Raw genomic sequence first — 13,678 nt, 5'->3', positions numbered from 1 at the left:
GAGGTGCGTTTTAGAAACCTTTCCCGATCACACGGTGTACCATCTTCTGGGTTTCTCATGCATGTTTTCGATGTAGGAAGATGCCCTTGAACGTGGAGATTTGGGACCCATGGGATGGGTACCACGCAGTATGACTTTAAAGGGTCTGCGTTTGCTCACCCAACCTCACCAAACCTCTCAGCCCCAAGAGTGTCCACCCTTATGTCGCAATCAGCTGTGGGTCTAGATATGGTCAATCCAGGTGGCATCACAGCCCCTGAACGAATTTTGTAAGAATTTCTCTCTCTTTCACTGTCTTTGTTTCACGGGTTTTTAAAAGTTTTTGATTTTTATAATGGGGTTTAGCTGCTTTTCACTGCTGTCTTTATGCCGCTTTACACGCACTTGACTCACTTACAGAGAGATATCAATACATAGGTTTTAAGATTCTTACTAGTCAGATATATTCTTGGGCGGTGAATAGGGGGTGTTGAGTCCAGTTCACTGAGCAAGGAGTAGGTCTAGTCTATTACATATTGGGTTTATGGAACGGTATCTGAGCTAATTTGAAACCCTTGTTTTAGGCATCACCCCACCTCACCTTTCCCGTTAAGCAGCTATAGTGTGTTTTCTAAACGTGTGACTCTGTTCTGTTTTGTAATTCAGTTCAAGTGTAGCGGTTTTTCCATTCCCTCTATAAGTGATATCTTATGGCAAGTGTCTTTTTCTGTGTGACTTATTTCACTTAGAATCGTCGTACCTAAATCCACTCATCATGCTGCTACGAGCCTTATGACGTTGATTTCATGGCTGAGTGATATTCCTTTGTACATAAGGACCACAACTTCTTTATCCATTTTTCTCTTTCCTGGGATATTTAAGGTGTAACGAAGTGGAGGTTCTTGTCAACAGAGCAGCCCTAAACTTTGGGGTGCCTGTGTCTTGCTGATTTTTAGTTTTCCCAATGGATACGCCCATGAGTGGAAGTGCCCTATGCTCTCTAAGCTGAGTTTTGTAGATGTTTCAGGACACACCGTACACTTCTCCAGAGTGGCTGTTGGCAATTTACATCCCGCCCATCAGCGTAGCAAGGCTCCCGTTTCTCCATGGCCTGTCCTGCATTTCTGGTTTTGACCCTTTATTCAGCATGGCCCTTTTGACCGATGCGAAGCGAGACTTCTTTGTAGCGCTGATTTGCCTTTCCAGGTTGCTTGGTTGGCCAAAAAGGGCGTATGCGTTTTTTCCTGAATATATTCAGGAAAAAACGCATACGCCCTTTTTGGCCAAGGGCATCATTGTCGAGGTTTTGCCGCTTTTCCTGTGCTTTAAAGGCGATTCGAATCTACCTCCTGAAATCTGTTTCCTGCAATTCTGCCTTGCTTTCAAATCCTCTTCGTTGCCTTCCCTGAATATATTTGTGGATGAGAGTTATCATTTATAACTCTGCAGTTTTGTGAATTGCAGTGCCCCTGAGCTCCATTTTTCAACTCGCTTTCTTGGGAGCTGGCCGCAAAAGCGCAGGATTGCTTCAGGCCCTATTCGGGTTCCGGGCGGCAGGATGAGCCTGTGGTTAATTCTTCTTCCTGATGGGAAAATAGAGTGACCTGTGCCTGTCCCAACACCTAGAGCTAGTCTCCCATTGGTTCCCCCTCTTCCCGTTCATCCTCAGGACAAATTGCAACCTGTACGGAACAGAAGGTTAAAGCTGCTGATTCTCCAAGGAGGGAGATTGCTAGTAAAGCGGCTGGAATGGCGAACCCGAGCACCATCAGACGAGAAATGAGGTGTGTTTTAGCAACCTTTCCCGATCACACGGTGTACCATCTTCTGGGTTTCTCATGCATGTTTTCGATGTAGGAAGATGCCCTTGAACGTGGAGATTTGGGACCCATGGGATGGGTACCACGCAGTATTACTTTAAAGGGTCTGCGTTTGCTCACCCAACCTCACCAAACCTCTCAGCCCCAAGAGTGTCCACCCTTATGTCGCAGTCAGCTTTGGGTCTAGATATGGTCAATCCAGGTGGCATCACAGCCCCTGAACGAATTTTGTAAGAATTTCTCTCTCTTTCACTGTCTTTTTTTCACGGGTTTTTAAAAGTTATTGATTTTTATAATCGGGTTTAGCTGCTTTTCACTGCTGTCTTTATGACGCTTTAAACCCACTTGACTCACTTACAGAGAGTTATCAATACATAGGTTTTAAGATTCTTACTAGTCAGATATATTCTTGGGCGGTGAATAGGGGCTGTTGAGTCCAGTTCCCTGAGCAAGGAGTAGGTCTTGTGTATTACATATTGGGTTTATGGAACGGTATCTGAGCTAATTTGAAACCCTTGTTTTAGGCATCACTCCACCTCACCTTTCCCGTTAAGCAGCTATAGTGTGTTTTCTAACCGTGTGACTCTGTTCTGTTTTGTAATTCAGTTCAAGTGTAGCGGTTTTTACATTCCCTCTATAAGTGATATCTTATGGCAAGTGTCTTTTTCTGTGTGACTTATTTCACTTAGAATCGTCGTACCTAAATCCACTCATCATGCTGCTACTAGCCTTATGACGTTGATTTCATGGCTGAGTGATATTCCTTTGTACATAAGGACCACAACTTCTTTATCCATATTTCTCTTTCCTGGGATATTTAAGGTGTAACGAAGTGGAGGTTCTTGTTAACAGAGCAGCCCTAAACTTTGGGGTGCCTGTGTCTTGCTGATTTTTAGTTTTCCCAATGTATACGCCCATGAGTGGAAATCCCCTATGCTCTCTAAGCTGTGTTTTTTAGATGTTTCAGGACACACCGTACACTTCTCCAGAGTGGCTGTTGGCAATTTACATCCCGCCCATCAGCATAGCAAGGCTCCCGTTTCTCCATGGCCTGTCCTGCATTTCTGGTTTTGACCCTTTATTCAGCATGGCCCTTTTGACCGATGCGAAGCGAAACTTCTTTGTAGCGCTGATTTGCCTTTCCAGGTTGCTTGGTTGGCCAAAAAGGGCGTATGCGTTTTTTCCTGAATATATTCAGGAAAAAACGCATACGCCCTTTTTGGCCAAGGACATCATTGTCGAGGTTTTGCCGCTTTTCCTGTGCTTTAAAGGCGATTCGAATCTACCTCCTGAAATCTGTTTCCTGCAATTCTGCCTTGCTTTCAAATCCTCTTCGTTGCCTTCCCTGAATATATTTGTGGACGAGAGTTATCATTTATAACTCTGCAGGTTTGTGAATTGCAGTGCCCCTGAGCTCCATTTTTCAACTCGCTTTCTTGGGAGCTGGCCGCAAAAGCGCAGGATTGCTTCAGGCCCTATTCGGATTCCGGGCGGCAGGATGAGCCTGTGGTTAATTCTTCTTCCTGATGGGAAAATAGAGTGACCTGTGCCTGTCCCAACACCTAGATCTAGTCTCCCATTGGTTCTCCCTCTTCCCGTTCATCCTCAGGACAAACTGCAACCTGTACGGAACAGGAGGTTAAAGCTGCTGATTCTCCAAGGAGGAAGATTTCTAGTAAAGCAGCTGGAATGGCGAACCCGAGCACCATCAGATGAGAAATGAGGTGCGTTTTAGAAACCTTTCCCGATCACACGGTGTACCATCTTCTGGGTTTCTCATGCATGTTTTCGATGTAGGAAGATGCCCTTGAACGTGGAGATTTGGGACCCATGGGATGGGTACCACGCAGTATTACTTTAAAGGGTCTGTGTTTGCTCACCCAACCTCACCAAACCTCTCAGCCCCAAGAGTGTCCACCCTTATGTCGCAATCAGCTGTGGGTCTAGATATGGTCAATCCAGGTGGCATCACAGCCCCTGAACGAATTTTGTAAGAATTTCTCTCTCTTTCACTGTCTTTGTTTCACGGGTTTTTAAAAGTTATTGATTTTTATAATGGTGTTTAGCTGCTTTTCACTGCTGTCTTTATGCCGCTTTACACGCACTTGACTCACTTAGAGAGAGATATCAATACATAGGTTTTAAGATTCTTACTAGTCAGATATATTCTTGGGCGGTGAATAGGGGGTGTTGAGTCCAGTTCACTGAGCAAGGAGTAGGTCTTGTCTATTACATATTGGGTTTGTGGAACGGTATCTGAGCTAATTTGAAACCCTTGTTTTAGGCATCACCCCACCTCACCTTTACCGTTAAGCAGCTATAGTGTGTTTTCTAAACGTGTGACTCTGTTCTGTTTTGTAATTCAGTTCAAGTGTAGCGGTTTTTCCATTCCCTCTATAAGTGATATCTTATGGCAAGTGTCTTTTTCTGTGTGACTTATTTCACTTAGAATCGTCGTACCTAAATCCACTCATCATGCTGCTACGAGCCTTATGACGTTGATTTCATGGCTGAGTGATATTCCTTTGTACATAAGGACCACAACTTCTTTATCCATTTTTCTCTTTCCTGGGATATTTAAGGTGTAACGAAGTGGAGGTTCTTGTCAACAGAGCAGCCCTAAACTTTGGGGTGCCTGTGTCTTGCTGATTTTTAGTTTTCCCAATGGATACGCCCATGAGTGGAAGTGCCCTATGCTCTCTAAGCTGAGTTTTGTAGATGTTTCAGGACACACCGTACACTTCTCCAGAGTGGCTGTTGGCAATTTACATCCCGCCCATCAGCGTAGCAAGGCTCCCGTTTCTCCATGGCCTGTCCTGCATTTCTGGTTTTGACCCTTTATTCAGCATGGCCCTTTTGACCGATGCGAAGCGAGACTTCTTTGTAGCGCTGATTTGCCTTTCCAGGTTGCTTGGTTGGCCAAAAAGGGCGTATGCGTTTTTTCCTGAATATATTCAGGAAAAAACGCATACGCCCTTTTTGGCCAAGGGCATCATTGTCGAGGTTTTGCCGCTTTTCCTGTGCTTTAAAGGCGATTCGAATCTACCTCCTGAAATCTGTTTCCTGCAATTCTGCCTTGCTTTCAAATCCTCTTCGTTGCCTTCCCTGAATATATTTGTGGATGAGAGTTATCATTTATAACTCTGCAGTTTTGTGAATTGCAGTGCCCCTGAGCTCCATTTTTCAACTCGCTTTCTTGGGAGCTGGCCGCAAAAGCGCAGGATTGCTTCAGGCCCTATTCGGGTTCCGGGCGGCAGGATGAGCCTGTGGTTAATTCTTCTTCCTGATGGGAAAATAGAGTGACCTGTGCCTGTCCCAACACCTAGAGCTAGTCTCCCATTGGTTCCCCCTCTTCCCGTTCATCCTCAGGACAAATTGCAACCTGTACGGAACAGAAGGTTAAAGCTGCTGATTCTCCAAGGAGGGAGATTGCTAGTAAAGCGGCTGGAATGGCGAACCCGAGCACCATCAGACGAGAAATGAGGTGTGTTTTAGCAACCTTTCCCGATCACACGGTGTACCATCTTCTGGGTTTCTCATGCATGTTTTCGATGTAGGAAGATGCCCTTGAACGTGGAGATTTGGGACCCATGGAATGGGTACCACGCAGTATTACTTTAAAGGGTCTGCGTTTGCTCACCCAACCTCACCAAACCTCTCAGCCCCAAGAGTGTCCACCCTTATGTCGCAGTCAGCTGTGGGTCTAGATATGGTCAATCCAGGTGGCATCACAGCCCCTGAACGAATTTTGTAAGAATTTCTCTCTCTTTCACTGTCTTTTTTTCACGGGTTTTTAAAAGTTATTGATTTTTATAATCGGGTTTAGCTGCTTTTCACTGCTGTCTTTATGACGCTTTAAACCCACTTGACTCACTTACAGAGAGTTATCAATACATAGGTTTTAAGATTCTTACTAGTCAGATATATTCTTGGGCGGTGAATAGGGGCTGTTGAGTCCAGTTCCCTGAGCAAGGAGTAGGTCTTGTGTATTACATATTGGGTTTATGGAACGGTATCTGAGCTAATTTGAAACCCTTGTTTTAGGCATCACTCCACCTCACCTTTCCCGTTAAGCAGCTATAGTGTGTTTTCTAACCGTGTGACTCTGTTCTGTTTTGTAATTCAGTTCAAGTGTAGCGGTTTTTACATTCCCTCTATAAGTGATATCTTATGGCAAGTGTCTTTTTCTGTGTGACTTATTTCACTTAGAATCGTCGTACCTAAATCCACTCATCATGCTGCTACTAGCCTTATGACGTTGATTTCATGGCTGAGTGATATTCCTTTGTACATAAGGACCACAACTTCTTTATCCATATTTCTCTTTCCTGGGATATTTAAGGTGTAACGAAGTGGAGGTTCTTGTTAACAGAGCAGCCCTAAACTTTGGGGTGCCTGTGTCTTGCTGATTTTTAGTTTTCCCAATGTATACGCCCATGAGTGGAAATCCCCTATGCTCTCTAAGCTGTGTTTTTTAGATGTTTCAGGACACACCGTACACTTCTCCAGAGTGGCTGTTGGCAATTTACATCCCGCCCATCAGCATAGCAAGGCTCCCGTTTCTCCATGGCCTGTCCTGCATTTCTGGTTTTGACCCTTTATTCAGCATGGCCCTTTTGACCGATGCGAAGCGAAACTTCTTTGTAGCGCTGATTTGCCTTTCCAGGTTGCTTGGTTGGCCAAAAAGGGCGTATGCGTTTTTTCCTGAATATATTCAGGAAAAAACGCATACGCCCTTTTTGGCCAAGGACATCATTGTCGAGGTTTTGCCGCTTTTCCTGTGCTTTAAAGGCGATTCGAATCTACCTCCTGAAATCTGTTTCCTGCAATTCTGCCTTGCTTTCAAATCCTCTTCGTTGCCTTCCCTGAATATATTTGTGGACGAGAGTTATCATTTATAACTCTGCAGGTTTGTGAATTGCAGTGCCCCTGAGCTCCATTTTTCAACTCGCTTTCTTGGGAGCTGGCCGCAAAAGCGCAGGATTGCTTCAGGCCCTATTCGGATTCCGGGCGGCAGGATGAGCCTGTGGTTAATTCTTCTTCCTGATGGGAAAATAGAGTGACCTGTGCCTGTCCCAACACCTAGATCTAGTCTCCCATTGGTTCTCCCTCTTCCCGTTCATCCTCAGGACAAACTGCAACCTGTACGGAACAGGAGGTTAAAGCTGCTGATTCTCCAAGGAGGAAGATTTCTAGTAAAGCAGCTGGAATGGCGAACCCGAGCACCATCAGATGAGAAATGAGGTGCGTTTTAGAAACCTTTCCCGATCACACGATGTACCATCTTCTGGGTTTCTCATGCATGTTTTCGATGTAGGAAGATGCCCTTGAACGTGGAGATTTGGGACCCATGGGATGGGTACCACGCAGTATTACTTTAAAGGGTCTGTGTTTGCTCACCCAACCTCACCAAACCTCTCAGCCCCAAGAGTGTCCACCCTTATGTCGCAATCAGCTGTGGGTCTAGATATGGTCAATCCAGGTGGCATCACAGCCCCTGAACGAATTTTGTAAGAATTTCTCTCTCTTTCACTGTCTTTGTTTCACGGGTTTTTAAAAGTTATTGATTTTTATAATGGTGTTTAGCTGCTTTTCACTGCTGTCTTTATGCCGCTTTACACGCACTTGACTCACTTAGAGAGAGATATCAATACATAGGTTTTAAGATTCTTACTAGTCAGATATATTCTTGGGCGGTGAATAGGGGGTGTTGAGTCCAGTTCACTGAGCAAGGAGTAGGTCTTGTCTATTACATATTGGGTTTGTGGAACGGTATCTGAGCTAATTTGAAACCCTTGTTTTAGGCATCACCCCACCTCACCTTTACCGTTAAGCAGCTATAGTGTGTTTTCTAAACGTGTGACTCTGTTCTGTTTTGTAATTCAGTTCAAGTGTAGCGGTTTTTACATTCCCTCTATAAGTGATATCTTATGGCAAGTGTCTTTTTCTGTGTGACTTATTTCACTTAGAATCGTCGTACCTAAATCCACTCATCATGCTGCTACTAGCCTTATGATGTTGATTTCATGGCTGAGTGATATTCCTTTGTACATAAGGACCACAACTTCTTTATCCATTTTTCTCTTTCCTGGGATATTTAAGGTGTAACAAAGTGGAGGTTCCTGTCAACAGAGCAGCCCTAAACTTTGGGGTGCCTGTGTCTTGCTGATTTTTAGTTTTCCCAATTTATACGCCCATGAGTGGAAGTGCCCTATGCTCTCTAAGCTGAGTTTTTTAGATGTTTCAGGACACACCGTACACTTCTCCAGAGTGGCTGTTGGCAATTTACATCCCGCCCATCAGCGTAGCAAGCCTCCCGTTTCTCCATGGCCTGTCCTGCATTTCTGGTTTTGACCCTTTATTCAGCATGGCCCTTTTGACCGATGCGAAGCGAGACTTCTTTGTAGCGCTGATTTGCCTTTCCAGGTTGCTTGGTTGGCCAAAAAGGGCGTATGCGTTTTTTCCTGAATATATTCAGGAAAAAACGCATACGCCCTTTTTGGCCAAGGGCATCATTGTCGAGGTTTTGCCGCTTTTCCTGTGCTTTAAGGGCGATTCGAATCTACCTCCTGAAATCTGTTTCCTGCAATTCTGCCTTGCTTTCACATCCTCTTCGTTGCCTTCCCTGAATATATTTGTGGACGAGAGTTATCATTTATAACTCTGCAGGTTTGTGAATTGCAGTGCCCCTGAGCTCCATTTTTCAACTCGCTTTCTTGGGAGCTGGCCGCAAAAGCGCAGGATTGCTTCAGGCCCTATTCGGGTTCCGGGCGGCAGGATGAGCCTGTGGTTAATTCTTCTTCCTGATGGGAAAATAGAGTGACCTGTGCCTGTCCCAACACCTAGAGCTAGTCTCCCATTGGTTCCCCCTCTTCCCGTTCATCCTCAGGACAAACTGCAACCTGTACGGAACAGGAGGTTAAAGCTGCTGATTCTCCAAGGAGGGAGATTGCTATTAAAGCGGCTGGAATGGCGAACCCGAGCACCATCAGACGAGAAATGAGGTGCGTTTTAGCAACCTTTCCCGATCACACGGTGTACCATCTTCTGGGTTTCTCATGCATGTTTTCGATGTAGGAAGATGCCCTTGAACCTGGAGATTTGGGACCCATGGGATGGGTACCAGGCAGTATGACTTTAAAGGGTCTGCGTTTGCTCACCCAACCTCACCAAACCTCTCAGCCCCAAGAGTGTCCACCCTTATGTCGCAATCAGCTGTGGGTCTAGATATGGTCAATCCAGGTGGCATCACAGCCCTTGAACGAATTTTGTAAGAATTTCTCTCTCTTTCACTGTCTTTGTTTCACGGGTTTTTAAAAGTTTTTGATTTTTATAATGGGGTTTAGCTGCTTTTCAACTGCTGTCTTTATGCCGCTTTACACGCACTTGACTCACTTACAGAGAGATATCAATACATAGGTTTTAAGATTCTTACTAGTCAGATATATTCTTGGGCGGTGAATAGGGGGTGTTGAGTCCAGTTCCCTGAGCAAGGAGTAGGTCTTGTCTATTACATATTGGGTTTATGGAACGGTATCTGAGCTAATTTGAAACCCTTGTTTTAGGCATCACCCCACCTCACCTTTCCCGTTAAGCAGCTATAGTGTGTTTTCTAAACGTGTGACTCTGTTCTGTTTTGTAATTCAGTTCAAGTGTAGCGGTTTTTACATTCCCTCTATAAGTGATATCTTATGGCAAGTGTCTTTTTCTGTGTGACTTATTTCACTTAGAATCGTCGTACCTAAATCCACTCATCATGCTGCTACTAGCCTTATGACGTTGATTTCATGGCTGAGTGATATTCCTTTGTACATAAGGACCACAACTTCTTTATCCATTTTTCTCTTTCCTGGGATATTTAAGGTGTAACGAAGTGGAGGTTCTTGTCAACAGAGCAGCCCTAAACTTTGGGGTGCCTGTGTCTTGCTGATTTTTAGTTTTCCCAATGTATACGCCCATGAGTGGAAGTACCCTATGCTCTCTAAGCTGTGTTTTTTAGATGTTTCAGGACACACCGTACACTTCTCCAGAGTGGCTGTTGGCAATTTACATCCCGCCCATCAGCGTAGCAAGGCTCCCGTTTCTCCATGGCCTGTCCTGCATTTCTGGTTTTGACCCTTTATTCAGCATGGCCCATTTGACCGATGCGAAGCGAGACTTCTTTGTAGCGCTGATTTGCCTTTCCAGGTTGCTTGGTTGGCCAAAAAGGGCGTATGCGTTTTTTCCTGAATATATTCAGGAAAAAACGCATACGCCCTTTTTGGCCAAGGGCATCATTGTCGAGGTTTTGCCGCTTTTCCTGTGCTTTAAAGGCGATTCGAATCTACCTCCTGAAATCTGTTTCCTGCAATTCTGCCTTGCTTTCAAATCCTCTTCGTTGCCTTCCCTGAATATATTTGTGGACGAGAGTTATCATTTATAACTCTGCAGGTTTGTGAATTGCAGTGCCCCTGAGCTCCATTTTTCAACTCGCTTTCTTGGGAGCTGGCCGCAAAAGCGCAGGATTGCTTCAGGCCCTATTCGGGTTCCGGGCGGCAGGATGAGCCTGTGGTTAATTCTTCTTCCTGATGGGAAAATAGAGTGACCTGTGCCTGTCCCAACACCTAGAGCTAGTCTCCCATTGGTTCCCCCTCTTCCCGTTCATCCTCAGGACAAATTGCAACCTGTACGGAACAGGAGGTTAAAGCTGCTGATTCTCCAAGGAGGGAGATTGCTAGTAAAGCGCCTGGAATGGCGAACCCGAGCACCATCAGACGAGAAATGAGGTGCGTTTTAGCAACCTTTCCCGATCACACGGTGTACCATCTTCTGGGTTTCTCATGCATGTTTTCGATGTAGGAAGATGCCCTTGAACCTGGAGATTTGGGACCCATGGGATGGGTACCATGCAGTATGTCTTTAAAGGGTCTGCGTTTGCTCACCCAACCTCACCAAACCTCTCAGCCCCAAGAGTGTCCACCCTTATGTCGCAATCAGCTGTGGGTCTAGATATGGTCAATCCAGGTGGCATCACAGCCCCTGAACGAATTTTGTAAGAATTTCTCTCTCTTTCACTGTCTTTGTTTCACGGGTTTTTAAAAGTTTTTGATTTTTATAATGGGGTTTAGCTGCTTTTCACTGCTGTCTTTATGCCGCTTTAAACCCACTTGACTCACTTACAGAGAGATATCAATACATACGTTTTAAGATTCTTACTAGTCAGATATATACTTGGGCGGTGAATAGGGGCTGTTGAGTCCAGTTCCCTGAGCAAGGAGTAGGTCTTGTGTATTACATATTGGGTTTATGGAACGGTATCTGAGCTAATTTGAAACCCTTGTTTTAGGCATCACTCCACCTCACCTTTCCCGTTAAGCAGCTATAGTGTGTTTTCTAAACGTGTGACTCTGTTCTGTTTTGTAATTCAGTTCAAGTGTAGCGGTTTTTACATTCCCTCTATAAGTGATATCTTATGGCAAGTGTCTTTTTCTGTGTGACTTATTTCACTTAGAATCGTCGTACCTAAATCCACTCATCATGCTGCTACTAGCCTTATGACGTTGATTTCATGGCTGAGTGATATTCCTTTGTACATAAGGACCACAACTTCTTTATCCATTTTTCTCTTTCCTGGGATATTTAAGGTGTAACGAAGTGGAGGTTCTTGTCAACAGAGCAGCCCTAAACTTTGGGGTGCCTGTGTCTTGCTGATTTTTAGTTTTCCCAATGTATACGCCCATGAGTGGAAGTACCCTATGCTCTCTAAGCTGTGTTTTTTAGATGTTTCAGGACACACCGTACACTTCTCCAGAGTGGCTGTTGGCAATTTACATCCCGCCCATCAGCGTAGCAAGGCTCCCGTTTCTCCATGGCCTGTCCTGCATTTCTGGTTTTGACCCTTTATTCAGCATGGCCCTTTTGACCGATGCGAAGCGAGACTTCTTTGTAGCGCTGATTTGCCTTTCCAGGTTGCTTGGTTGGCCAAAAAGGGCGTATGCGTTTTTTCCTGAATATATTCAGGAAAAAACGCATACGCCCTTTTTGGCCAAGGGCATCATTGTCGAGGTTTTGCCGCTTTTCCTGTGCTTTAAGGGCGATTCGAATCTACCTCCTGAAATCTGTTTCCTGCAATTCTGCCTTGCTTTCACATCCTCTTCGTTGCCTTCCCTGAATATATTTGTGGACGAGAGTTATCATTTATAACTCTGCAGGTTTGTGAATTGCAGTGCCCCTGAGCTCCATTTTTCAACTCGCTTTCTTGGGAGCTGGCCGCAAAAGCGCAGTATTGCTTCAGGCCCTATTCGGGTTCCGGGCGGCAGGATGAGCCTGTGGTTAATTCTTCTTCCTGATGGGAAAATAGAGTGACCTGTGCCTGTCCCAACACCTAGAGCTAGTCTCCCATTGGTTCCCCCTCTTCCCGTTCATCCTCAGGACAAATTGCAACCTGTACGGAACAGGAGGTTAAAGCTGCTGATTCTCCAAGGAGGGAGATTGCTAGTAAAGCGCCTGGAATGGCGAACCCGAGCACCATCAGACGAGAAATGAGGTGCGTTTTAGCAACCTTTCCCGATCACACGGTGTACCATCTTCTGGGTTTCTCATGCATGTTTTCGATGTAGGAAGATGCCCTTGAACCTGGAGATTTGGGACCCATGGGATGGGTACCAGGCAGTATGACTTTAAAGGGTCTGCGTTTGCTCACCCAACCTCACCAAACCTCTCAGCCCCAAGAGTGTCCACCCTTATGTCGCAATCAGCTGTGGGTCTAGATATGGTCAATCCAGGTGGCATCACAGCCCTTGAACGAATTTTGTAAGAATTTCTCTCTCTTTCACTGTCTTTGTTTCACGGGTTTTTAAAAGTTTTTGATTTTTATAATGGGGTTTAGCTGCTTTTCAACTGCTGTCTTTATGCCGCTTTACACGCACTTGACTCACTTACAGAGAGATATCAATACATAGGTTTTAAGATTCTTACTAGTCAGATATATTCTTGGGCGGTGAATAGGGGGTGTTGAGTCCAGTTCCCTGAGCAAGGAGTAGGTCTTGTCTATTACATATTGGGTTTATGGAACGGTATCTGAGCTAATTTGAAACCCTTGTTTTAGGCATCACCCCACCTCACCTTTCCCGTTAAGCAGCTATAGTGTGTTTTCTAAACGTGTGACTCTGTTCTGTTTTGTAATTCAGTTCAACTGTAGCGGTTTTTACATTCCCTCTATAAGTGATATCTTATGGCAAGTGTCTTTTTCTGTGTGACTTATTTCACTTAGAATCGTCGTACCTAAATCCACTCATCATGCTGCTACTAGCCTTATGACGTTGATTTCATGGCTGAGTGATATTCCTTTGTACATAAGGACCACAACTTCTTTATCCATTTTTCTCTTTCCTGGGATATTTAAGGTGTAACGAAGTGGAGGTTCTTGTCAACAGAGCAGCCCTAAACTTTGGGGTGCCTGTGTCTTGCTGATTTTTAGTTTTCCCAATGTATACGCCCATGAGTGGAAGTACCCTATGCTCTCTAAGCTGTGTTTTTTAGATGTTTCAGGACACACCGTACACTTCTCCAGAGTGGCTGTTTGCAATTTACATCCCGCCCATCAGCGTAGCAAGGCTCCCGTTTCTCCATGGCCTGTCCTGCATTTCTGGTTTTGACCCTTTATTCAGCATGGCCCATTTGACCGATGCGAAGCGAGACTTCTTTGTAGCGCTGATTTGCCTTTCCAGGTTGCTTGGTTGGCCAAAAAGGGCGTATGCGTTTTTTCCTGAATATATTCAGGAAAAAACGCATACGCCCTTTTTGGCCAAGGGCATCATTGTCGAGGTTTTGCCGCTTTTCCTGTGCTTTAAAGGCGATTCGAATCTACCTCCTGAAATCTGTTTCCTGCAATTCTGCCT

Source organism: Eschrichtius robustus, chromosome 7 (genome assembly GCF_028021215.1).
Source record: "Eschrichtius robustus isolate mEscRob2 chromosome 7, mEscRob2.pri, whole genome shotgun sequence".
In the NCBI taxonomy this organism is placed as follows: Eukaryota; Metazoa; Chordata; class Mammalia; order Artiodactyla; family Eschrichtiidae; genus Eschrichtius; species Eschrichtius robustus.
Note: the sequence above shows the minus strand (reverse complement) of the source record.